At 37.8% G+C, this 26474-nt stretch overlaps 1 pseudogene; it reads right to left on the bottom strand.

Annotated features, from left to right (window-relative positions):
• Positions 1–20658: 20658 nt before the first annotated feature.
• Positions 20659–21521, bottom strand: LOC118651952 (annotated as a pseudogene).
• Positions 21522–26474: the final 4953 nt, after the last annotated feature.

Genomic DNA, 26474 nt, shown 5'->3' with positions numbered 1-26474 from the left:
AGGTAATGTGCTAATTGGTCCTAATGGTGTCACAGTCACAACTGCTAAGGAGGAGGCTGCCTGCGTGTGTGCGACAGGGCATTGCTCCTGGAGACAAGGTGGAAGCAGGGAGGCGCCGGAGGAGGCCTGTGCCTGGGAGGCAGTGGTGAGAGCCCGTAGTGCCCCCCTCACCAGTCCTTTGCCACCCACCGCTCACACTCAGAGCGCCCTGCCACTCACCTGCCTAGGGAAGAAGCACAGCACAACAGGCGGAAGGTTTCCACACTCTCCTCTGGTGCCAGGATGGGGTGGAGCCCAGAGAAGGCAGGACCAGCCCAAGGCAACTCGAGGGATGGGCTTGAAGTGGCCAGAGAAGGCCAGGGGGTTTGGGGGGCTGGGCCAGGCACACTGGAGCTCTGCATGGAGAGGTTTGGATGTCAATGCAGGGCAGTGGGTGGGTGGGCTGGCCATGTGATTTCGCACGCTGGGTTCCTAGTTTCTATATGACTATATATCCACTTTTGCAGGGGTGGGCAAAAGTAGATTTACAATTGTGAGTATACAAAACAGTTTATTACTGTGCTATTTATTATTGTTTTTTTTTCCACATGAACAACTGCAAAACTACTTTGCCCACTGCCATATATATATATATATATATATATATATATATATACACAAGTCCTAAGAATGTGTGCGTGACACACACACTCATATATACACTTAAAAATTACGATTCTACAGAGTCTTTTTTCCTTCTTCTATAGGTTTCAAAACTGCAAAAATTTTTAGGGAACTCTACATCCCACCTTATGAAACTGGTGGTTAGGTGAATTGACTACTGCAGCGGTTGCCAACCTTTCAGACCTCACAGACCACCAGTGGTCTGAGGACCACTGGTTGGCGACTGCTGGTTGGCAAAGGACAAAATGTGAAATAACCAGTTCAAAGTCACCTCTCAGGTTTGGGATAGAGCCTCAGCTGCCTCTGTCAATGAAATTCTTTACTTAGGAGCCAGGGTCAGCTCTCTTAGAGTTGGGCATTTCAAGGGACAAAGGTGAAATGACACAATGACTGCACTTCAGCCCTGTTGGTTCATGGGCACACGTTACACATAGCATGAGAAGTTATTTCTCCTAAGGACCATCTTTAACTTAAGCAAAATGTCCTGAAGATGTCTTACAAGGGCAATCAGGTCCTAGTCAGGGGACTAAGTGGGAGGAAGTTATAATGTACAAGGTGAGTCTTTGGAGACTCTGAAAAACCCATTAACGGAGAAGTTATTAATGTCTTTTTTTATGCAGCTATAGTGCAGAGGCAGACCCCAAAGAAACCCATCCACATTATAAAACACTTTACAGAAATCCAATTTTGAAAATAGGAGAACACTACAAATGAAATCTTGAGGTAGAGACTGAATACGTGCCTAGCCTCGTGGGCCAGTGGCAGATTTTCTAGAGAATAAAGGGAACTTCTCATTAGCCTTTTCTTTGAGACAAAGAAAAAGAACAAAATCTCCTACTGTAAAATTTGATTTATTGTTCTACTGTTCTTATATTTAATTTTCTTCTGTTTTAGTTTTATTGTTCTTATATTTAATTTTCTTCTTTGTTGTCTTGTATTACCCTTGCCCAACCCTAACATCTTTGGGCCTCTGTTCACTTGAATTTAACTTTTTAAAATATAGCATTATTAAAACTTCATTAGGCGTGGATATGATACACAGTTAAATGAGTTACTCTAAGAATAGTAGAATATTCTTACACTGGTAGAATATAATGATATTCTTCCATGAATACCATGTCTCTGGACTATTATCAGAGGGAATTAACTTAAAATATTTTTTTCCATAGAAGGGATAGATTTGCATTAATTTTCATTAGACAAGGAGATTTTGTAAACAGGATCTGTGACATTCATTTTTATATCTCTTCCTGATAGCACAGACCTGGTACACAGTAGATCAGCGGTTCTGAACCTGTGGGTCGCGACCCCTTTGGGGGTCAAACGACCCTTTTACAGGGGTCGCCTAAGACCATCGGAAAACACATATATAATTAAATATTGTTTTTGTGATTAATCACTATGCTTTAATTATGTTCAGTTTGTAACAATGAAATTGAGGGTCACCACAACATGAGGAACTGTATTAAAGGGTCGCGGCATTAGGAAGGTTGAGAACCACTGCAGTAGATGAACAATAAATGCTTGTCAGATGAATAAATTCTAAGTCCATTAAATCTTCAATCATTACATAGAGACTTCCTTCTACCTGTCAGACTCTCTGCCTTCAGAGATGAATAGGATGTCATTTTTGCCTTTAACAACCTTAGAATCTGGTGAGGTCATAGAGAAAAAGAGGGCCATTTCTACCAGTGATGAGGTGAGGGAGAAAGAGGAAATACAAACAGGGCCTCCCCAGATAGACAAAGGAGGAAGGGCATTTCAGAGAGAGAGGGAGCAGCAGGACCAAAGACAGGGAGGAGTGAGGCTGCAACCCAGGGTGTTTAGATTCTTGACTGGTTAACATTGCTCCTGACCTTGAGAAAAGCCTGCCAAAGACTAATGTTGCCAACTGTATGTGGGGATCACAGTGAAGGACCTGAGGATCCTTGGCCCCGACACTCCAGCAATGTTCTAATCAGGTAATGTAACACTCTCGAAGAACAAAAACAATAATCTCTGAAGAAGTGCATGAAACAACTGAATCAGCATTAAGCAAACACAAAAAAATTTTCTGAATCCAATTCTCTTAATTCTTGGGGCATAGTGATAGGTAGAAAGAAAAGTGGTAAAACCAAAAGGAAATCACCAAATACAACTTTAAAAATCTTCACTTGAATTTGTTCAATGCTAGTCCCATGGCCACTGCATGCTTTCGTGCACCATAACAGCTTCAAGGGCAAGCCCAGGGTGGTACATCTTCTCCAGAAGCCTGTCAGTGAGCCAGCAGATGCTGCCAGCGCCTTTGTGTAATGGCTCCTCATTGCCCACTCACCCTGCACAGTTTTCTGCTGCTGGTTTTAAGATACAAGGAGGAGTGATCAGGCAAAAGTTTAGCTGTATGGTCTTTGATAAATCCCTAATTGTTTTTATTTGTTAAAACAGAGTTTGGAATAAGTGACCCTTTTAGCCCTCAAATTCTCAGACTGTAGCAATTTCTTATTTAACCTTCATTTCCATAAAAGAAAAATCAAAAAAAAAAAAAAAAAGAAACACCATCGGATTGACCGGAATTAAAACTGTGAACAGTATACTCTTCATTTAAAAAAAAAAAAAAAAAAAAATAGGAAAATCTTTACCTTTTATCTTTATCTAGCTTGTTAATTTGTTCTATACTCTAATTTTTGTTTTCTTCCTCTTTGTTTCTTTGTTTCTCCTTTTTTTCCCCCTTTAAATTTTTTGTTTGGTTACAACTGAAGTTGAAATATAGATTCTTTATTTTTAATTTTATTTAATTTTTGCTATCACCATTTATCCCCTCTATGCCTTCTTCCACCTCCACACACCTCCCTCCCCAAATTATTTTTAATAGTTTGAGCTGTGCTGGAGAGTTTAAAGAGGATATTTCATAATTGAATTTGAAACCTTACTAAGATGGGTTTTAAATTTTTATTGAGAAGCTGATGAAAGCTGTTTCCATCTCCACTCACCTCCCACGATTTCGCATCTAATCACAGGAAGTGATCTCTTCTCGCAAAAACCACCTGGGGACCTCAGGTTAGGGACCTTTTGCATGTCCGGGAATCAAAGGTGGTCCATGGGTGGGAGGTTGTCTATACACAAGTCCAGTTCATTTTAGGCATAATCTGCATTTCTTTTTTTCTCTTTTCCTAACTCCCTTCCACAACCTCCAGTCTTCGCATGGGGACAATTCACAGTTTTGTCAGGTGGCTGGTTAGAAACAGCAAGTGTGCTGTGCTTGGAGAAGGGCCATAGCCCCCGCCTCGGGCCACTCAGCTGGGAAAGGCCTCCTGAAGATTTGAAGTTGCAGGGGAAATGCAAACCAGGTTTCTGGGCTCCAAGGGAGGAATGGAATCAGTGGAATCGTAATAAAATATGGCTGGGAGTGCAGCTGTGGGCAAGTCACCCCATTTAAAATGTTTTTTATTTTATGAGCTATCCTACATTGCCTGCTCAGCATTTCATAGGAAATTTCAGGTTCTACCTACTGTGTGGAAAAGATGGGAACAACTAAAGTGGATGTGTTGGTTGTTTTAGCATAGCAGTGATTCTTCACACAGGAGTGAGTGTTCTGGGTAGATAAAGTTTGCCACCTGTGGATTTAGATAGGGAGGGTTAAGATGCCGCCTGTGTTGGAGTGATGTGGCACGATGGAAGTGTGCTTGTGCGCACATGTGTGTGCCTTACTCATGAGCTCCTTTCTGCCAGCTGCTAAGGAAACTTAGTGGGTCCTTTTGCTCCTTCATTTCTAAACCTTCAAGTAAAAAAAAAATAGAGAAGTTAAGACATTAAAATAACATGCAATATTACTGAAACATTGGGCTCATCAGGGTGACTTTGAGGAGATAAAGATTTCTTTCTTAGGAACTAAAAGGTTTCATTTTGCAACTTAAAAATGTTAGCAATCAGCATTATACTTGCATTGTACCTCCTGATGCTCAAAATAATGAGAACAGGAAAATAAAGTCATTTCTATTAAAAGAACATCCTTGAAAATACTACATGGCTTGAAGTTTAGGGTACTCCTGAAGGGCTTCACAATATTATGATTGAGGGGACATTCTTTTTCCAATTTCACCCTGAGGAATGATGTGATTTGTACTTGTTCTGTAAGTTTTACTTTTTGATTTTGAAATCAAACAAGAGTTCCCACACGCAGACATGTATTAGAAGCCAAGTGCACTCCTGTTGGTTGGGTTATCCAGGGGACCCTGTAATGATGGTCTGGGCTCAGAGGAATTTAAAATGGTTCTTTGGACTTTGCTGCTATGTCACCTGGAACTTTGGGTGGAGGGATCACTGACTTGATTGATCAAAGATTCTCATCTCGATGACCTTCAATCTCCAATTGTCACCACCTTTGCTATGAGTGCTGCCATACCAGCAATGTGATGGTAATTATAGTTGAACTAGAGACCTGGTGCACAAATTTGTGCACAGGTGGGGTCCGGCTCCCTGGTTAAACTCCCGGTCGAACTCCTGGTCGAACTCCCAGTGTAGGGGACAATTTGCATATTAGCCTTTTATTATATAGAATGGGAAACAATGTTATTATCTTATGCTCCTGCTTTGTTCATTCTCCCAAGATGTCTTTGGATAATAAGCTGCTTTAGCTGGGCTAGGCAGATGTATTAGTTTCCTACTGCTGCTGTAACAAAGTGGGGTCACATAAAAAACAAGTCTAGACTTAGGTGAGGAGTCACTTTATTCAAAAGGATTATTGCAAGAGGAGTGGAGGGGTTATTGTAACAGGGATAACTGTGAGATTTGCAAGCAGCTCCAAAGTCAAGCAGAAAAAGGCTTCTCTTCTTTGAGGAGTGAACAAAGCTGGCGAGAATTAGGTGAGTGAGAAGGGTGGCATGGTCAATCACAGAATACTTCACACTGAGGTCAGCCTATTCTTAGGAGAGGACATTAAGGAGGGGCTGTATGCTGGCTCTACTTGAAGTTAGGTCAAAGTTCAGGATCCTAGAGGAAGTACAGAAACTTAACTGATGTTTGGTTAACATGGATTTTGTTTCAATCAGTAACGTGGATAAAATAATTCAACTAATCATTTATGAGGCAAAGAACAGGGACTTGAAGGGCCTGTGGCTAGTATTGTTTTAGGTAAACAAGGGGAGCATCCTTGAGTCTTATCTAAGTCATACAGGGAAGAGGGGTTCTTTGTAGTGAGCCATTCCTAGAGCACAAAAAGGTAGCGTGATTCCTTAAGATTGGCTGTTTCTCAGGATTGCAGGGCTCAGGTGAAATTCAAAGTTACCAGTGGCTTAACAAAACACAACTTTATTATCTTACACTTCTGGAAGTCAGAAATCTCGCATGGGTATCACAGGTTAAAGACAGTGTCGGCAGGACTGGGTTTCTTTCTGAGGCTCCAGGGGAGGATCTGTTCTCTGGTGTTTTCCAGCTTGTAGAGGCTGCTGTATTCCTTGGCTTGTGGCCCCTCGCAGTCTTCAAAACCAGCAATGGGTGGCAGAGTTTTCCTCACATTGCTTCACTGACACTGACCCTCCTGCCTCGCTTTTTCATCTGGACGATCTAGGACCGTGGTCGGCAAACTCATTAGTCAACAGAGCCAGATATCAACAGTACAACGATTGAAATTTCTTTTGAGAGCCAAATTTTTTAAACTTAAACTATATAGGTAGGTACATTGTTATTAAGTTAATTAGGGTACTCCTAAGGCTTAGGAAGAGCCACACTCAAGGGGCCAAAGAGCCGCATGTGGCTTGCGAGCCGCAGTTTGCTGACCACAGATCTAGGATAATATATTTTTTTTAATATATTTTATTGATTTTTTACAGAGAGGAAGGGAGAGAGATAGAGAGCCAGAAACATCGACGAGAGAGAAACATCGATCAGCTGCCTCCTGCACACCTCTCACTGGGGATGTGCCTGCAACCAAGGTACATGCCTTTGACCAAAATCAAACCTGGGACCTTTCAGTCCACAGGCTGACGTTCTATCCACTGAGCCAAACCTGTTAGGGCTAGGATAATATTTTTATGTTAAAATCAGCTGATTAGCAACACCAATTCCATTTACAACCTCAATCCTCCTTTGCCACACATGGTAACATATTTCCAGGTTCTGGGATGTAATAACTTAGACATCTTTGGGGGTCATATTGTTTGCTAGCATTATACATCTCTTGAATAATGCATGGAAGGTACAAAAAAGACCTATCTTACCAAATATGACTTTTTTGAGTAATTGCACTTTTTTTGTCTATTTTTTTGAGTATTTTTTTTGAGTTAATGCAGCAGTTCTCAAACTTTTTCATCTTGTGTCCTTTCTACACTATTAAAATTTCTTAAGAACCCCAAAGACCTATAGTTTATGTGGGTTATATCTATTGATATTTGCTGCATTAGAAATTAAAACTGAGAAAATTAAACACATTTATTTATTAATTCATTTTAAATGTCCATAATAAACACATTAAATGCTAATATAAGTAAGATTTTAATTAAAAATAAACATATTTTATAAAACAAAATTTTTGTGAGAAAAGTGGCATTGGCTCACATTTTTGCAAATCTCTTTCTGGTTTAATGTCTGGTTTGATAGAAGACAGCTGAGTCTTACATTTGATTCTGCATTCAATCTGTTGCAATATGTTGTTTGGGTTAAAGTATATGAAGACCATCCAGCTTCACACAGATATGTAGGTGGAAAATGGGGGAGTATTTCAACAGCCTTTGTAGATTATTGTGGATATATTTCTTTGATATTACACTAAAATTTGACAACTGGGGCAAATGTTAAATTTTAAAATGTTAATTGCAATGTGGAATATGAAAATACATCAATGAGGTTTTTGTAGTCTATTACTGTAGAATCCAGTGGCCTTGAACTTTGAACAGATCTTTTACTCAGCCATGATTTTAGTATACCATTCACCAATAATTTGGAAAATTTGAATTTGCAGAGTTATGAAGATCTTCCAATTGTCAAATTTTAAGACATCAAAAAATCATATTTGTGAATATCATTACTAGTTTCATCAGAAAATACTAAGTTTCAGGAAGCTCACATTGACAATACAAGTTTTCTAAATTTTTCTTTTTCTTTTGAAAGGTAAATTTTGTCACTGCCAGCACATCTGCCTTTTCCCCTGTGTTGACTTTTGTGCTAATGGTGCTAAAGCAACAATGAGTAAAACTGCAGATGCCTGAGCTGAATCATGGCAGTGACAGCAAACTGGACTGACATGACATTCTTTACCACACACAGTAAAAGCAAAGCAACAAAAACCAGTTTTACTTAAATAGGTTCATGATGAAGTGATACAAATAATTAATTTTATTAAATCTCAACCTTTTAGTATATGTTTTAAAAAATATTAGTAATGAAATGGCAAGTGTGTATATTGACTTCTGCTACCTACCAAGATATGGTGTCATCTTCAAGGAATGACCTTGTGCTGTTTGGTTGAGTTGATTTTTTTTTATACAACGATATTTTTACTTGAAAGAATTGTGGACAGAAACTATGATTTCTGAGACTTGGGTGTTTGGCAGACATACATATTTTTAAATAACCAAATGGGCCAGTCATTTCAAGGAAAATAACCAACAGCGAAAAAGCAAAAGCAAATGATAACTGAGCATTATTATGCCAATGGTTTGGCTGTATGGCCCGATGAAAGTTCTTGGAGACTCCAGGATTGTTGTGGAATATTCTTGGAGAACCTTTATATTGTTATCTGCAGAAGGAGATGAAGAATATTACCTTTGCTTACATTAGTGGAGGCTTCCTGACATTATTTCTGATCAGTGACTCTCAATCAAGTTTTTAGCAAGCTGGAAAAAAACACACACAAAACCTTCAAACCCCGTTTCACTCACAGTGTGATATCTACCCATTGGGTGCATCAGTAGTTGACTGTATGTTGGAGGGGCTGTCGTGGCTGACTTGCTGCTGGGGTCCTGCTTTTGACACCCTGGTTGCTCTGCTGATCTGTCTTGAGCCAACAGTGGTGAGGCAGTCAGTCCTAGGGTCCGACTAGGTGAAGGCTCTTGACCAGTTGTCATGACACCATGAATTTAAGAGGGGTCAAAGGGTCATCTCCCTGGATGGAAAGGAGAAGGGCTGCTTAGGCACACTCCTTCCTGCAAGTGTGTTTGAATGCCTTGCTGGCCATGGCTCTGCACTGAAGCGCCTCTGGAAGTTTGGAGTTTCTCAATCAAAATAACTCCTGGACACAGGGGACCTTTTCTTTTTTGAACTTTCGCTGATGTCCACATAGCAGCCCGACAATGCTGCAGTGCACTCACTGCTGGACATCCCCAGGCTTAGCCACACTGTTGCTCTGCTCCGGCCAGTCCACGCAGAAGTCAAATGCTACCCGCTTCAAGCAGTAAATACAACGCCGCCCCGAGAGAGTTTATTTATTCCGGCAGTCAGGTGTGTGTGCCTCACTGCCTCTTCATGAACCGGAAAAAGAGAATTTTCCTATTTGTCTCTCTTCAACTAAATGAAATTCTTCAGGCATTATCTGCAACTGCTGACTCTTAATTCTTCCTTTCAAACTTCAATCAGCTCCACAAGGCAGATGTGCTTGTCTCCTGTGACTTTCTTGTCATTTGTAAGTGCCACTTTGTAGTTTTAATATCATCTCAAATGTCAGGGCTCTGGCATGCTTCTAATTTTAGTCCCTCTCGATCTTTCCTCCATTGTTTATAGAAATGGCAGAAAACACCCCCTGCTCAGTAAGGCTATGCTAAGCATTTTGTCACATGTGGCTTAAAGTTCTGAATTCATCTGGTTCCTTAAAGACTTTATTTTTTTCAATCACAAGGGGGATTACATTATCAACAAGAAGTATTTGGTTCCCATGAGCAGATGTACAGGATATACTCTGTTGTCCAGGTTTTTTTTTGCACTTTCCAATTCCTCAGCATTGCAGAGTCATGAAGGATTATTAAGCTGTAAGTAATGAGTTGTTCAGTTTATTAAATGTGATAGTCTGCCTCTAATTTGGCTTAATCAAATAGTGCTTTATTTCCTCTTATAGCACAAAGTCCAGGATGGTCTGGTGGGTCTGTGACGTCCCATGTCCCAGCCCCCTCCTGTCATTTGTCCTCCCATACTTACCTTAGGGCTTTTGTCTTCCCACTCATCACCTCATGGTTACAAGGTGGCTCCAGGGCTGCCTGCCTTGTGTTTTGGCTCCAGGCTGGAGGAAGGGGAGGAGCCAGCAGCCCATCTCCTTCAGAGGCTTTTGTCTGTTCTTATTTGGGAGAGGATGGCATCTCCAGAGATGTTTGCCTAAATCAAGGGGCCAGAACTATCTCATGACCTTGTTCTCCACCTCTGCACCTCATGCTCATGCAAGGGAGGCTGTGAGGCTGAATGTTTCTAGTAGGATTTGCTGCTGCCCTGAAAAAAATTGAAATTCTTTGGGAAACAATAGGGGGAATATTTCGTGTACAATCAGAGACACCCATCTTAATTCTCTTCTGAGTCTAATGATCAATCTTTCTAGTTTCTGATCCATGCTTCTCTAGATGCTGAATGTTTTTCTGATTAACCTTATGCCATTTCTCACTTAGAGTCCTTGGCAGGTTGCATGTATCTTGGTTAGAAAAAACACCAAAAATACCTCAAGTATCTTGACTCCTCTTAAAGGGTATGTGTTGCATCCTTAGACCTTCATTTTGGAAAATGAGACACACTCGGGTCTTATCTCATAGCCATGAGTCTCCTAGTTTTCTAATCTGTGTGCCCTTATTGAACCTCAGTATCTGGATTTTTATGAGATTTATTCCCTTAGATTCAAAGCACTTTACCACCCATTCTGAAATCAGTTTTGCCTTTTAGACCATCGGAAAGCTATACATACGGTGACCCATAAATACCTCTGAGAAAGTCTCGAAAGCTTTAAACAGCGATCTTCCCTCAATAGGACAAAAGGAGGAATTTGTGCCTCATAATGCAGCTGTTTTCTGTATTATGTACGTAAACCCTGAGTGCACTCTAACCACATTCCCTGAACTTAATGTATTTGAATTGTCAGGAGGATCAGGGAGAGGCTCTGATTGAGGATTTTCCCTCTGGTATTGCTGCTTTTCTGGTCAGGGGAGGATTGATGCAATTATTTGGACAGGAAATCTGAATTCATAATTTTCTTTCCAAGTAGGACGAATGCTGGGTAGAAACCTAGGATTCTGGAGCTAATAGGGGACCTGAGCACCTCTGGTCAAATGCCTGTATTTCATAGTCCAGGGCACCTTGCTTCGGGGAAAGTGAGTTATTAGAAGTCATGTTTGTAAACAGGGCATATCTAGGCTTAGAATCCAAGTTTTTTCATGCCTGGCCATAGGGTTTTGTCCTAGATTAATTTTTAGGGGTAAGATTTTATCTTACTTTGCTATTCTCCTTCACTTAGGAAGGCTTGAACCATCAAAAAGCCTGACCAGCTAGAGGAACAGTGGGTACCTCTGGGACACCCAGCTACCTGGTACCAACGGGTAGAACTGAAACAGTTTTTGTAAGGGCATTAAAGGATTTCCACCAAATCTTCTTGTATTTTCTATTATGTTGAGCACCTTAGTTTTCCCTCCTGCACTTAAAAAGTGTGTTGTTACCACACATTATATCATTGCAATTGGATTATAAGTGTTGAATTTCAAAGAAAAGTCAGAAATTTATTTAATTCACCTTAGTGACATACCTTATTTAGTGCAGAAGTCTTCCATATACAGGAAGATCAATCACATCACAGATTTTCTTAATTGCACTTCACTCTTGAGTGCAATTAAAAGCATCCGTACTGCACTGCTTAATGCTTATAGTTTAAGACTTCTAAGTCTAATGTAGGAGGTGCTTTTAAAAGATACAGAGACCTGGGTTCCACTTCCCTGTTCTATCCCCTCCAGGTTCTGGATTAATTGGTCTCAGGTGTGTGCTGGACATTGGAATTATTAGAAGAAAATGAAGCAAATCACATCAAATTCCTCAGGTGATGCTAACGTATAGTCAGGGAGGAGATAAACATTTTTATGTGTTTACCAAAACATTACATTTAAGTAATCAGTTTTCGTGAACTTTAATATACATTTTATTTTGCTGTGTGAAATGTTACACATAGGTCTTTTAGTCTGATTTATTTGAATACATAGTATATACTTAGGATATATAGGGTGTCCCAAAAATGTATACACATATTTGAATAATTATAAAGGCAGTGTTTATTAAAATACATTTCATTTACAAAATTGAGCTATGGGCTATGAAAGTGTGTGTACAGTTTTGGGGACACCCTGTGTAATAAATATTGATAGTGTGCTCAATGATATCTCTTCTACAACTGTGATTTTGTTGTAACTGCCTTTAAAGGCATAGTAATCAATCAGGCCCTATTGAGGGGGAGCTGGACTGAGCATAAGGAGAGGTGGTCAGGTTTTATGTGTCGTTAAATGATTCAAATCATTACTTAACGAAAATAATTAGTTCTTTGGCACATAATGATAGTTTTCCTCAATATCCATTCTTCTTTCTTCTTTAATCATGGAACTTCCAAATGCTAGCTGGGCACATAATTTCCCAGGATAAAAACGAAATTCCCCAATCTTTTTCACAGCTGGTGTGGCCATATAATTAAATTCTTGCTGAGGTGATGTGAGCAGAATTGGTATAGGAACCCTTCAGGAAGGATCCTTATGGGAGGGACCGTGTACTTTTGCCCATTCCTCTTCCCTCTAGCTCATTCTTTCTGGATACGTGGCCCAAGCAGGGGCAGCCTTCTTGATTAATAAGGTTGCTGCCATGTGGTAGGAATGGCCGAGGTCCTACTGATTGTGGAGCATTATACTTGCCTACATAAGAGAGGAAAATTATTTCTAGCTTCAGCCACAGTTAGTTTGTGTTTTCTGTCTCATTAAGCAGAACTGGATGTATAGTTCATTCTGACTGATAGTTGGATGTGTTGATACTAAGTGGAGGTGGAGCACAGTGAAAAGAGGGTCTGGCTAAGTCTGGAAATGTACTGAAAATAGCAGAGCCTAAGAAAGCCCATTTGAAGCTGTTGGTACTTTTTCAGAGTACCTATTTTTTATCCACACCCCAGTTTGTTTTAATTATATTTTGGCTTTTTTAGTTGTCTTAATATTTTCTGTTTTCATTTTGATGCATTATGATCAAAGTTAGCAAAACCAAGAGGCAGAATGAATCAGAAAACTTGCTGCCTCAAGAAAATAAATTGCTTTATGAAGAACCTCAGATAGCACTTCCTCAAGGCCCACACCTGTCATATGGATTCTGAGCACAGTAGGTCTCAAGAATAAAGTTATTAATCAAATGGATTAAACTTGAAGATGAACAGAAATTATTTTTCACAGTAGATCCAGAATTTGAGTCCCACATGCAAGTAAACCACTGATATTTTGTTTCATGATATCAGCTATTCTACAGTGGGTTTGATACATTTTTAAAAATGTGTATTGAAACCACAAGTACCTACATGGACCAATATCAAACTCAGTTAAAGGATATTGAAATTATCTAAAAATAGTGGAAAGAAAATAGTGAAATCACAGTTCATTGTTGGATCAGAACTAGTCACTCACTATCATTGCACGGATATCTAAAGGCTTGATATGGGAATAGATGCACCAAACAGCAGGAGAGAGAAGTGGTCTTTAGCACCATTCAGGTAGTTATTCAAACTACTTGCCTATTAATCTCCACTGGCCACCATGGAACTTATGACATGTCATACACTCAATTTGTATAGAAATACTAGATAAATTAAAGTATTACAGAAAATGTTTGTCCCAGAATTTATATAAAAAAGATTGAAGTCAGCAGGGAGTGTTCAACATGAGCAAAAAAGTGTGTTAAGGTGTAAAAAGAATGGGTTATATAAGAAATCATGGCTCGGTGGTTGAGTGTCAACCCATGAACCAGGAGTTCACGGTTTGATTCTAGGTCAGGGCTCATGTCCTGGATGTGGGCTCCATCCCCAGTAGAGGGTGTGCAGGAGGAAGCATTGACAAGTTGACATGAAAGCCTGAACAAAATAGTATGAATTAGTATGCATTTCAGATTTCTTTATTTTTATGGAATAAAATAAATTGGAAGACTGCACATGGTAAAAGAAACAAATAAGAAAAGGATTTTACTATGAATTGAATTTTAAAATTTAAAGTGATTAAATTATTTTGACAATGAATGAGTCACAATATTTTGATTGATTCAAACCAGTGTCTGATGTAAATAGTTTATTATAGAGAATGGTTAGAAGACAGCAGAAACTATATCATTGAATCAACTAGATATGTCCAGTTCAAGTTTTACAAATACATGGAAAACTAAAAGTTCTTCTAATTTTTAGGTTCTGAGAATCAGAGTAATGATTAATTAGATTGGGAATTTGTCTCTGTAGTAAAAGATGATCTTGACAATAGAGGGAAATAATGGAGTTTCTATTCTAAGAAACATTCTCCCCAAAGTAATCTTGCCTTTATTGGGACCAGATAACCAAAGTTTGAGAATTATTCCCTTTAGATTCCCAAAGAATAGTGAACTTGTGAAAATGAAGAAATCTTAGTTTTATACTCTCAAATAAGGAAGAGATAAGGGTAATGGGCTGAATGAAATGTAAACCCATCAATTGCACCTTCAATTTTATTTTACTGAAGTGAGCAAAAAGATTTTATACCTATGTCTACCAAGGCACAGAGATTTAAATAGTTAATTATTTAAGTCATATATATTTGAAAGCCTGTTTTGGGGCCATAATTGAATTTGATTGCCATTCAGATGTTCGGCATACTTTTTCTTTTTAATTTTTTTCTCTCTGTATAATTGAAGACTATATACAATGACAACAAACTGATTTATTTCTTCTCCAAAAGAGGCAAAAACCAATAATCATGTTCTGCTATAATAGATGTGAATTGAGGAATCAGGTGGTTAATTTGCTCCACATGAAGCATTGAATGGAAAACAACATCTTAGCACTTCCCTTTCTTTTTAAAAAGCAAATGATATGTCTTTCTCAAATCTAAACAAATTAGAGATACTACTGTCCCCTGATCCTTGCCCTTTTAACTCGAACAATATGGGTCGCTCAACTCATCATTATACATTGCTCATAGAGTCAGGCTAATACAAAAACTTTCTTTTACAGGTATTTCAAACTTATTTGTTAAAGATAACTTGTAAGCCTTGCTTTCCTAATTGAAGAATTTAAGTAATCTGTAGAATTTTCAAATATGTCCTAAGCAATGAATTGTTTCCATTTTTAAATATCTCAATACTTTTAGAATAAGCAGGGTAATTTCTTCATAGTCTACTTTACTAAAAGAAGAAAAGTAAAAATATGCCATCAAGCTTGTCTAAAAACATAGAAATTTAAAATTCATGGTAGGTCATTAAGAGTCTTAAAAACAATTTAAATGCATATGGTCCCTCTGTACTTAGACAATAACTGGAAATCACTTAGAAATTATTTATTTTGACCCTTCCTTCTATTTTTAGATTAATTAAAAGTAATATTTATATTATTATATCTTAATTTACATTATTAAATGCTCATTATAGAAAATCTTAGAGTGCAGAAAAGTATAAAATCTCACAGAATCTCACCACCATGAGATGCTACAAGTATTTTTAATATTTCTTTCTATCTCTTTGTCTCTCTTCCTCCTCTATTCATTGTATTTCCAAATCACAATCCAAAAAGTTATTGCAATCCCACTGGTAATAAAATGTTTTGTCACACTTCTATCAATATTATTTGTAGTACATTTGAAAATGTAAAGGTGTGAGTAGTATTTCATAGTTGGAAAAACATTTTTTAAACTACTGGTCATGATGCATTTAATTTTTCAAATATTTAGACCCTTAAATCTTCTCTTTCATGAAGTTTTGGTCATGTTTTTCCTTCAATTGCCTGATGGGATCTTAGTATTTTTGTAATTAAATTTGTAATTTCTCATATTTATTGCACCTATTTTGCTAAAATTGAAAACAGTTGATACTATATTTCATTGTCTTAGCAATCATCTTCTTTCATTGTTGTGTTGAAAGAACAAAATTTGCCAGTCTTAGCAATTGTGAATTTGTATGCTTTCAAATTTTTGTATTCTTAAAATCATTCTAAGTTCCAAACTTAAGATTTTAATTGGAATTATGTTTAACCTACAAATTGAGTTACAAGAAATTGACAACTTCTTTCTCTGCAACTAGAAAACATGGATGTTCCTGAAGATTGATTTATTTACATCATTTAGAACATATTGTAGAAAAAAATGTCTTTTCACAAGAAAGTAACTAGAAAAAAGGCAACAGTTTTCAATGCTTTTGTAAAAACTACAAGTTTTTCTGCAAGGTTATTGTTGGTATAATGAAAAATTGTTTGATTTTTGTGTATTTATCTTGTGTGTTTCTACTCTACTGAACTTTCTTATAAATTGGAGGTTGTCTTTCTTATAAATTTTCTAGATATACAGCCACATCAGTCATTAATAATGATACTATTATCTTTCTCTAATTATTGTCATCTGTTTTTAGTTTCACTGTAACATCCAGAATAATGCTAAAATGGAATGATGATTATAATCTTCTTTAATGTGATTGACTCTCCTCCACTTAATAATGGCAATGACTTTTGGTATGAGATTATGTCTCATGTTTTATTACCAGATTTTTAAAAAGCTTATAAAATCAAGAATGGTGATTAAATTTTATAAAATATATTTTTAACCAAAAAATTGGGCAACTGCAAGGTTTTCGTTTGTTAGTTTGATGCTAAAATCCTTATTATTAAAGCATCCAACATTCATTCTTGATTTTAGTGAATTATAAATGTGCTGATATTTTAGTTGGGGGTTTTATATATACATACAGAAATACATGAAGTTGATCTGTATTTTGTTTTGTTCATTATCAAATTTTGATTATGAGGATTTGGGTGCATTTATAAGATAAATTGCTCAGCTTATCTTTTTCCTAGGTGTTGAAAGACATATAAGTATCTGAAATGTAGTAAGTTAACAGTTAAAATAATTCACCCATGTACCTAGGGACTTTTTTGGAAGTGGTCTTTCCCCCATTCATTCTTTGTTTATAGATAAATTCATGCTTTCTGCTCTTTTGTTTGAGCTTGGCTGTTTTATATTGCTCTAGGGCAGTGATGGTGAACCTTTTGAGCTCTGCGTGTCAGCATTTTGAAAAACCCTAACTTAACTCTGGTGCCGTGTCACATATAGAAATTTTTTGATATTTGCAACCATAGCAAAACAAAGACTTCTATTTTTTGATATTTCTTTTATATATTTAAATGCCATTTAACAAAGAAAAATCAACCAAAAAAAATGGGTTCATGTGTCACCTCTGAGATGCATGTCATAAGTTCGCCATCACTGCTCTAGGGCATCTACCTGCTTCCTTCCTTCCTTCCTTCCTTCCTTCCTTCCTTCCTTCCTTCCTTCCTTCCTTCCTTTCTCTCTCTCTCTCTCTCTCTCTCTCTCTTTCTTTCTTTCTCTCTTTGCATTTTGCCTCTAAACTTGTGTATCTTTTTAATTATTTACTTTCACTTTTTTTGCATCATTTATTTCAGGTTTAGAAATAAATAATGGGGAGAAAAGTAAATATAAAAATTCAAATCCATACATCATTTTACTTTAATGTAAGAGTTTAAAGTCTCTGGTAAACTGGTATGTTTGATAGCTCATTCTGCTTCCTGCTTCTTTTTATGTTCTTACCTATCTTGCAGAGCTGTTAACAGGGTAACTGAATTAATGGCATGGTTTCTGGCATAGCATAAACTCTCATTGAACATATAGGGGGAAATAACATATTCTTGTGGTTCATTAGCTCTGAAGCCCAGCTTTCTGCGTTAAAATACCAGTTCTGACACTTACTAGCTATTTGTCATTGAATAAATCACTGAATATATGATCCTCAATTTCATTTCCTAAGAAATGGGAAAAATAAATGAACTAAATAGTTGTCAGGAATAAATTTAAAAAAATAAAGCAAACGTACAACACCTGGCATAGAGTGAGAGTTAAATAAATATTAGCTATTCTTATTCTTTGCAGATCTTTGAATCTTCCTTTTTTTGTTCTGTAATGATTTGGAAAACAGGTGTGCATCCTGTTTATAATTCCAGTGATGATTAACTTTTAAGTTTCTAAAAAAATACACAATCTAATCTAAATTTTTTCTAATTGATGAACTGCAATATAATAACTTCTTACTTTGCCCTATGTAAGGCTAAATGCAGCACACTTTTAGCAAACTTTTACATTTTTATCTTTTTGTTAATACATCTAAATTTTATTGGCATATATTAGTAACTACAGAATTTTTGTCTACTGCCTTATTTCATAAAAGATAATTTAAAATTTTATATTAATTTATCTCAGTCACAGACAAATGCTTAGATATATAATTATGTACTTGCTTAATTTTATTCAATGGTCAGTCTTGGGTTTTTCTGTTTTAAAAATTTTTTAAAAAATTGATTTCAGAGAGGAAGGGAGAGGGAGAGAGAGATAGAAACATCAAAACGATGAGAGAAAATCATTGATCAGCTGCCTTCTGCACGCCCCACACTGGAGACTGAGCCTGCAACCCAGGTATGTACCCAGACTGGGAATTGAACCGTCACTTCCTGGTTTATAGGTTGATGCTCAACCACTGACCCATGCCGGCCAGGCTGTCTTGGGTTTTTCTTTATGCTGTTCTACATATTTTTGGCATTTAATTGTTATGAAATTCTTGGTCATCTGAAGTATATTTTGAAATATGTTTTACAGGCAACCTACATGAAAACTATTTTTCAGTTTCCTTATCATGCCTGAAAAAAAATCTTTCCATCTCATTTGTGAATAAACAGTTATTTTGATAGAGGAAATTCTCTAATTTCTTAACTAATTCTATGAACATCATTTTCTTTTCTTTTGGAATTTAGTCTGATAGAAGAGAAATATAAAGATATTATGATGTCTCTTTAATTGTTGAAAACCAGGATTTTTGTTTTTTCTTGATCTAACATATTTGTCAAATTTTACATTCTGTTTCTGGGATGAAGAAAATATTTTTTATCTAAAGATGAAGTTACTTTTTTCAGTTCAAAGTATTTATTTTTAATTTCTAATATATATAATATACACTTATATATTACTATATATAATATATATCATTATATATATTAATTTCTTTTTTCTCTTTGTTACTTTTCCCTCCATTTGATAATCTACTCTTAATCATTTTTCTTTTTAAAAAATATAGTTTTATTGATTTCAGAGAGGAAGGGAGAGGGAGAGAGAGATAGAAGCATCAATGATGAGAGAGAATCATTAATCGGCTGCCTCCTGGACACCCCCTACTAGAGATCCAGCCCACAATCCTGGCATGTGCCTTGAATGCAAAACCTCTTGGTTCCTAAAACAATGCTCACCTGGGCTGGGCTTAATCTTTTTTCTTTTTCTTTTGTATTCTGTGGTAGACTAGGAGCTAATTATGTGGGAATTCTTTCTTTTAAAGATGTTTATTCTACTTTAATCTTACTCTTGCAGTTTTTGAGACGACCTCAGGTTTTTCCTTATCTCAGATTACATTTCAACTTTTTCTATTACCTTTATGCCTTACCTTGATCTCTTTTTAGAGCAACATATTTTATATAAATTTTTTTTCAATGAAGTCTCTGATTTCTTGCATATCTTTCAGAAAAATGAAATCTCTTTTCCTAAAAATTATTCTTTAACTTACAACAAATAGTTTTCAGAGATAATTCCTTGAAGTCTTTAAGACAATTGATATTTCCTTCTTTATACCATAGAAAAATCATTCACAAGGAAAATGAAGATTTATTACTTCTTTATCTTTGATTGAAGAGGCATTGTTCTAGCTTTAGTGTTTGCCAACAGATAGAAAATAAAGTCTTTCTTTGGCTGCGCTCAATATCCACTTAGGTGCTTGTTGGAAACCTGTCTCCGACCAATATCAGAGTTGTGAATTTAAAAGTAGAATTTATTCAGTACAGTTCTCCTAGACTTAGATCAACCTTTCTCCTGCCCTGCAACTCAAGAGCTTTGACTCTGGGATTGAGAAACTCTACCTCAAGTCACCTGTGGCAGTTCATGGTTCTTTTCAGAAGCATTTATGTGAACAATTAGAATGTTGGACATATTCTGAAAACAGAGTTCCCCTGTCTCTCTTTCTACATGCACATCCTAAAATGTTATAAATTTGAGTCTGAATATATAAATAGGGATTTGTAGCAACCAGCCCAGGAAACTAACCCCTCATCCACAGTAACCAGTCCAGGAAGCCAGCCTTCTTTATATGTCAGACCTAAAGGAAGTCTCATTCCTACCTCTAGCAATCAGTCCAAGAAGACAAACAATAACTACAATCAGCCCCAAATGATCATGACTTGATTAATAATTGACAGCTTCCCTATTTTTCACCCATGCTTCCACTTTAGCACCAACCAGAGAAAGCCAAACATACACCCCTAACCAATCATATGGAACACCCAGCTCCAAGCTTCTCCAGGCCAACAGACTCCAATCAGGGCCTACCTGGAGACTTCCCTTTTGCTGCTATGAAACTATCCCACTCCTCTGCCTGCCTTTAAGTCTTTGTGAAATGCAAGTGATGGTGACTACCTTCAGGTTTTGAGTAAGTAGCCTTTGCCTGATCTCATTTAGTTTATTTCCAAAAATGAGATACTCTGGGCATTATGTTTTTGAAGTTCTAGGTCTTTTAGAATGCCTGTTAAAGGAGTATACCAAAGCATGTTTGGGGGATATAGTGGTGTGGTGGCCACATGGGGGATGTAACTTTTACAACCTATAAGAGAGTGCCTGCATGGTAGGGTGAAGCAAGGTGGGTGGGGGATGGATGCACTTTTTTTTTTTTTTTGACTCTCTAACTTCAAGCTCTTGAAAGACAGTGGGATGATGGACAGTGGCTACAAGGTTTGGCATTTTTTTTTTTCAGTTATTTAATCGGGTTGTTATAAGAAATTTAGAACACCAGTTTGTGAGGATAAAGCCCATTGGTGAAAGCGAACAGAGAGCGGAGGCAGCCCTGGAGCTGAGGAACAGCTTTGATTTTTGGCAGAATTTGTGAGCCCACCCACAGCTTTCTGGTCAACCTTGCACTGTTCTGTAATCTCGTATTTCTCTTTCTCTCTGTCGAAGATCTCACCCTCCTGGTGTCTGGACTTGCGCAGCTTCTTCTTCTTGAAGTAAGCATCAGTGAGATGTTTGGGGATTTTCACACCGCTGATAGCAATTTTGGTGGAGGTGGCGAGGACAAATTTCTAGTGTGTTCTACGAAGAGGGACAGAGGTCCAGTCACAAGTGGCAAGCCACTGCCCAGCTGCTTCAGGAAAACCACCCTCTTGCCTCTGTGGCGCCCAGTGAGGATGATCAGAATGGTTCAGGAGTGATGCTGGCCCGCAGTCTCCTCACATGCTGACTGGAGGGTTTCTTGCTCTGACTCAGCAGCTTTCGAGGCACATCTTCAGGAGGATAATATCTAGGCATTTGCGGAGTTTAACCACTCGGGTACCACCGTTCTTGTCGCCACCAACTGGTTTTGTGACAGTAGCAAGAACTTTCTCCTTTCTTTTTCTTTTCAATCCTGGATTTAGAGGCCGAATACTTCCTTTTGTACATGGCCTTTCGCGAATACATAGCTGACCGGGAATATCTGCCAGTTCCTCTGATGAGGACGGGGTTTCGGCTGCAGTGGGGTTTCCCCTTCTTAGGGGCCTTAACCTTGCCGCCAGCATCAGCCTTCCTCTTGGCTTCAGGTTTCTTCTCCTTAGTATCAGGGGTCTTCTCCTTAGTGTCCGGCTTCTCAGTTTTCTTTTCACCCGCCATCTTACAAGATGGGAAAAAAGGTTTGACGTTTTTTACCAACATCTAAGCAGCACATACTGTTCTGTTTTAGAGAACAAGTCATATCCAGTCCAGCAGTTTTATTGATTAGTTTACCTCCATCCATTTTCTACTAGAAGTTCCTCCAAAACTATACAAATGATTCACTATTATCCTTCATTTCCTTCAGTATTGTACATTTAAAATTTGTCCAGGTCCGTACACCTATTCCAAAAGGGGAAATTTGGAGATTACCAGGAATTGCTACAGAAATGCGATCTTAACCTGGAACTCAATCTATCCATTTTTGAAATCTATAAACCTGGGCTTAGATCTCTTGATTTCCTGTCTCTTAGATCATCTGCTGTTTGCTTTTACTAATATTTCCATAGCTCATCGGAGTCCTTAGCCAACTCTTTGGAATGAATTTGGAAAAGTTACTCCCCACAATAACAGCTGTAGAATTTTGAACAAGTAACTTAATCTTCTTAAGCCTTAATTTTGTGATAAAAAAGGTGGATAATAGGATTGTCAAGGCATTGAATATTTTAGGTACTTTTCATGCATCATTATGTATTATTGTTAATCCTCTCAGAAACCCTATGGGACAGAGACTATTGGCATTCCAATCTACAGATGAGAAAACTAAGGTTCACTAAGGTTCAATGTGCCCAAGATCATATATCAAGTGAGTGGTAGAGCCAGATTTGAAACCAGGCAGTCTTAATCAGGATTCTTTTTATAAACTACAACACCGTTTTAATTTAATTTTTATTGAATTTATTGGGGTGACATTGGTTAATAAAATTATATAGGTTTCAGGTGTACAATTTAGAATACATGATATGTATATAGTATTGTGTGTTCACTATTCCAAGTCAAGGCTTCTTTCATGACAATTTATCCCCCCTTCACCCTCTCCTTCCTTCCCCACCCCCTTTCTCTCTGGTAATCACCATACTGTTGTCTGCATCTATGATTGTGCTGTTTTTTAAATTAATCCCTTCATCTTTTTCACCTAGTACCCCAAACCCCTCTTCCATCTGACAGTTGATAATCTATTATCTGTGACTATGAGTGTATTTCTATTTTGTTTGTTAGTTTATTTTGTTCTTTAGATTCCACTTGTAAGTGAAATCATATGGTACTTGTCTTTCTCTAACTGGCTAATTTCACTTAGCCTAATACACTCAACATCCATCCATGCTGTCCCAAATGGTAAGATTTCCTTTTTATGGCCAAGTGGTATTACATTGTGTAAATGTACTACTCAGCTTTTTTATCCACTCATCTACTGATGAGCACTTAGGCTGCTTCCAAATCTTGGCTGCTGTAAACAGTGCTGCAATGAATATAGGGGTACATATACGCTTTCAAATTAGTGTTTCGGGTTTCTTCGGCATATTCCCAGAAGTGGGATCACTGGGTCAAACGGCAGTTCCATTTTTAATTTTTTGAAGTAACTTCCTACTCCTTTCCATGATGGCTGCATCAGTCTGCATTCCCACCAACAGTGCATGAGGCTTTCCCTTTTCTCCGTATCATCGCCCACACTTGTTGTTTGTTCATTTATTGATGATAGCCATTCTGACAGGTGTGAGGTGATATCTTATTTGTGGTTTTAATCTGTATTTATCTGATAATTAATGATGTTAAGCATCTTTTCATATGTCTATTGATCATCTGTATTTCCTCTTTGGAGAAGCGTCTATTCAGGTCTTTTACGCATTTTTAATTGAAATGTGTGTGGGTTTTTTTGCATGTGTTGAGCTCTATAAGTTCTTCATATATTCTGGATATTAACCCCTTATCAGATATATCATTGATGAATATACAAGACAGTTTTTAAATCTACATTGTCACAATTAGATTTAAAAGCTGTGTTGTATAAACTTAGCTACACCTAAATTTAAAAGATTATGTGAAAAGAGGATAGGTAGGTGCAAATGACAGGGACTTTATTGTACACTGAGCTCCCCAGAATTGCAAGTGTTGAAGATTCCTGCAGGGCATGTGTCCATGACAAGGGCACAGGTCAGCAGCATGGCCTAATGGAAACATTTAGAGACACAGATTTGAATGGTGTCATAACCTTGGGGTATATTTAGTTCTGCAATTTCCTTTGGAACTCATTCCAAAAGAACTCTATGGTTTGGGACATTTCCAACCACTCTGGGGAGGAATCTGGGAGGTCTGGGAATTTGAAATTTCATCAGATCCAACATAGACAATCTTAGGGGCAAGATAGGTTTAGGAAGCAATTTATGCTTTCCACAGAAATCCCTGGACTTCTGCAACTTTCTGGAGTTTGGGGATGTGGTGAGGAGGGCCTTATGGGACTGTCTGTGTAGTACTTGGAGGCCACAGTAAGTGGCATAAAGTGAAACAATGCAGCAGTGAACAGTTATTATTCATTTAGCTGTCCAGGATTTGATTTCCTGTCTGTGCGAAGGGAATTCCCCATCTTATGAGTATTTGTGGAGAGTCAGCTTCCCATTATAGAAGAAAAAAAATGCTAAACACACACTTTCCCAATCCTTTTGTAGATAGGAGCACTGAATCGGAACTTCACTGTGTACAAAGTCAGAACCATGAAGGGTCCTTTTAGGTATGCAGTGGTTGGAGCAAGATCAGGTTTTCTGGGCAGAAGTGGCATCAGGGCACATATTCCCCTCTGCTGACAGGACCCACTTCTCCTAGCTACTGTGCTGTGTGCCGTGGGAGCCAGAGGATGTTAATGATCATCCAAAGCCTGAACTGAAGACATGGTCTACCTGGATCTCCTCCCAACCTTAGTGTTTGTCTCCCCCCCCCCATGTCTGTTTCACAGTTTTGAGGTATCCTCATTTAGTTCATGACTATAATCCTTTGTCTTAAATCTTTTTCATTGTTCCCTGTTTTATAGCTACCTCTCAAATTTCCTTTCATCTGTAAATCTAGGCAACTGAGCATGTAAAAATTATTTGGCCATTAACTTTCCTTAGAATTCTTTAGGTACTTTTCATTTCAGACCTTTTGTCCATCACTAATTTTTCAAGCCCAACTCTCCCAAGCATGGTCTTCTGTGGGAATAGGAGAAGCCTGACTCCTATCCATCCTTCAGGAACAGGATGATAAGGAGAGGCGTTTATTAAAATTAAGATCATAAATTTGAGAACTAGAAACATTTTGGCTTCTAGGCTCATGTGTTTTAGTGGCAGCATGGGCCAATAATCTCCAAGGCTTAGTCTCCTGATTTTAGCAATCCACCCTGAGTGTCGCTGTCTGATCTAAATATGGTGGCATGGGAAGTGCTCACCCCAGTCAGTGCTGAGCACAGGCCCTGTTGGAATGCTTGTCCTTGGGTCTCTAATTTGTGAGGCCGAGGTACTGCTCTTGGTTTGGAAGAGTCCATGGTTATGCTTCTCTCGCTGGTTACCAAGCAGAAATCAGGGTCTTCATGGGTAGGTACTTAATTCACTTACTTTACATTTTGATGCTTGGAAACACAGATTTTTTAATCTGTTCACTCCCACCCACCCCTTTAATTTTAAGGCAGAAGCCCTCTAGCTTGGTATTTTAGCCCATTGCTTTCAGTGTCAACTATTAACGGCAATTCTACAGTGTACCTAAGCCAATACACTCAAGAGATAATTAACATTCATAAGATTCAAATAGGAATGTAATACATACACACGAGCAAAAATGACGATAACTTGTATAAACTGACACTTACACCAAGGGGAGCCATCGAAGGACAGCTGGGGTTGAGATGCTGGAACTGTGTTCTCTAATGATACTCATAACTCTCCAATTAAGAGATCGATTATCACCGTGTCAAAGTAAAATCCCTACCCTCACCTACTAATTTTTCTCTAGTTCCTCCCTCTTCTCTTTCTCATCTTCTTTTATGCATTATATATTTCTCCAAACATCCCCAAAATGGGCTGAAGAGGACTTTTGGAGAATGGAGCCTCTGGGAGTCACTTTAAGTTATATGCATCTGCACCATATTGGAAAGATGTCCCTTCACTTATTTTTGTATGTACCTTCACTCTTCCCTGCCCCCCTCAACTCACAAAACTCACAAAGTATGAGCCCAAGGGAGATGGGAGTTCTGGGAAGGGAGGGCAAACATTTATTGAGGTAGTGTCGGCCAAGCACTGTGCTAGTCAATTTACTTAAATTATCTGATTTTAATTTCACTGTACCTAATGAAAAAAGTATTATATCACTGTTTTTCAAATGAGAAAACTGAAGCTCAGGGAGATCATGTAATTTGCTTAAGGTCAAATAGTCAATAAAGTATTAGTAATCAAACTCAAATTATTCTGACTCCAAATGAAATCATTTCTCTACCCCATCCGATCTCTTGCACTTCTAATAATCTCTATTTAAGAGCCCCTATTAAGAGTCTCTAAGTTTCTAGTTGTGCCCAATGCAATAGCAAGACAATTGGGAAGGGATTAAAGTATATATACTTAAATAGGAAGGTTCTAGAATACAAATCATTGTCTATCACTTCTCTTTTTAAAAAATCAGTTTTATTGATATATAATTACATATCATAAAGCCTAAAATGCACTCTTCATTGGTTTTAAGTATACTTATAGAGTTCTGCATTCATCACCATAATCTAACTTGAGAACTATACTTTTTATCAGGGGTAGTTGTTCAAGTCTACCCCTGTGTTCACTACATAAATCTAGGAGGTCCTTCCTCCCTTGTCTGAGGTGGTAGAGCATGGTGTTCCACTGCAGGAGTGAAATGATGAGATTAAACTATTATCAGGCGAAACCACCTGCAGTCCAATTTCAAAATATTTCTGTTTTCAAATGACTTCTCTGGAGGAAAGGGGCTATAAATCCCCTAAATAAATAATGATAAATATTCTGGTCTGTATATGTATCATAGGGATATTACTTTGGCGTGCTGGCACTTAGCAAATGAGAAATGTCAAAACACATAAACTGCTTA

Source organism: Myotis myotis, unplaced genomic scaffold (genome assembly GCF_014108235.1).
Source record: "Myotis myotis isolate mMyoMyo1 unplaced genomic scaffold, mMyoMyo1.p scaffold_m19_p_3, whole genome shotgun sequence".
In the NCBI taxonomy this organism is placed as follows: Eukaryota; Metazoa; Chordata; class Mammalia; order Chiroptera; family Vespertilionidae; genus Myotis; species Myotis myotis.
Note: the sequence above shows the minus strand (reverse complement) of the source record. Positions and strands in the feature narration are given on the sequence as shown.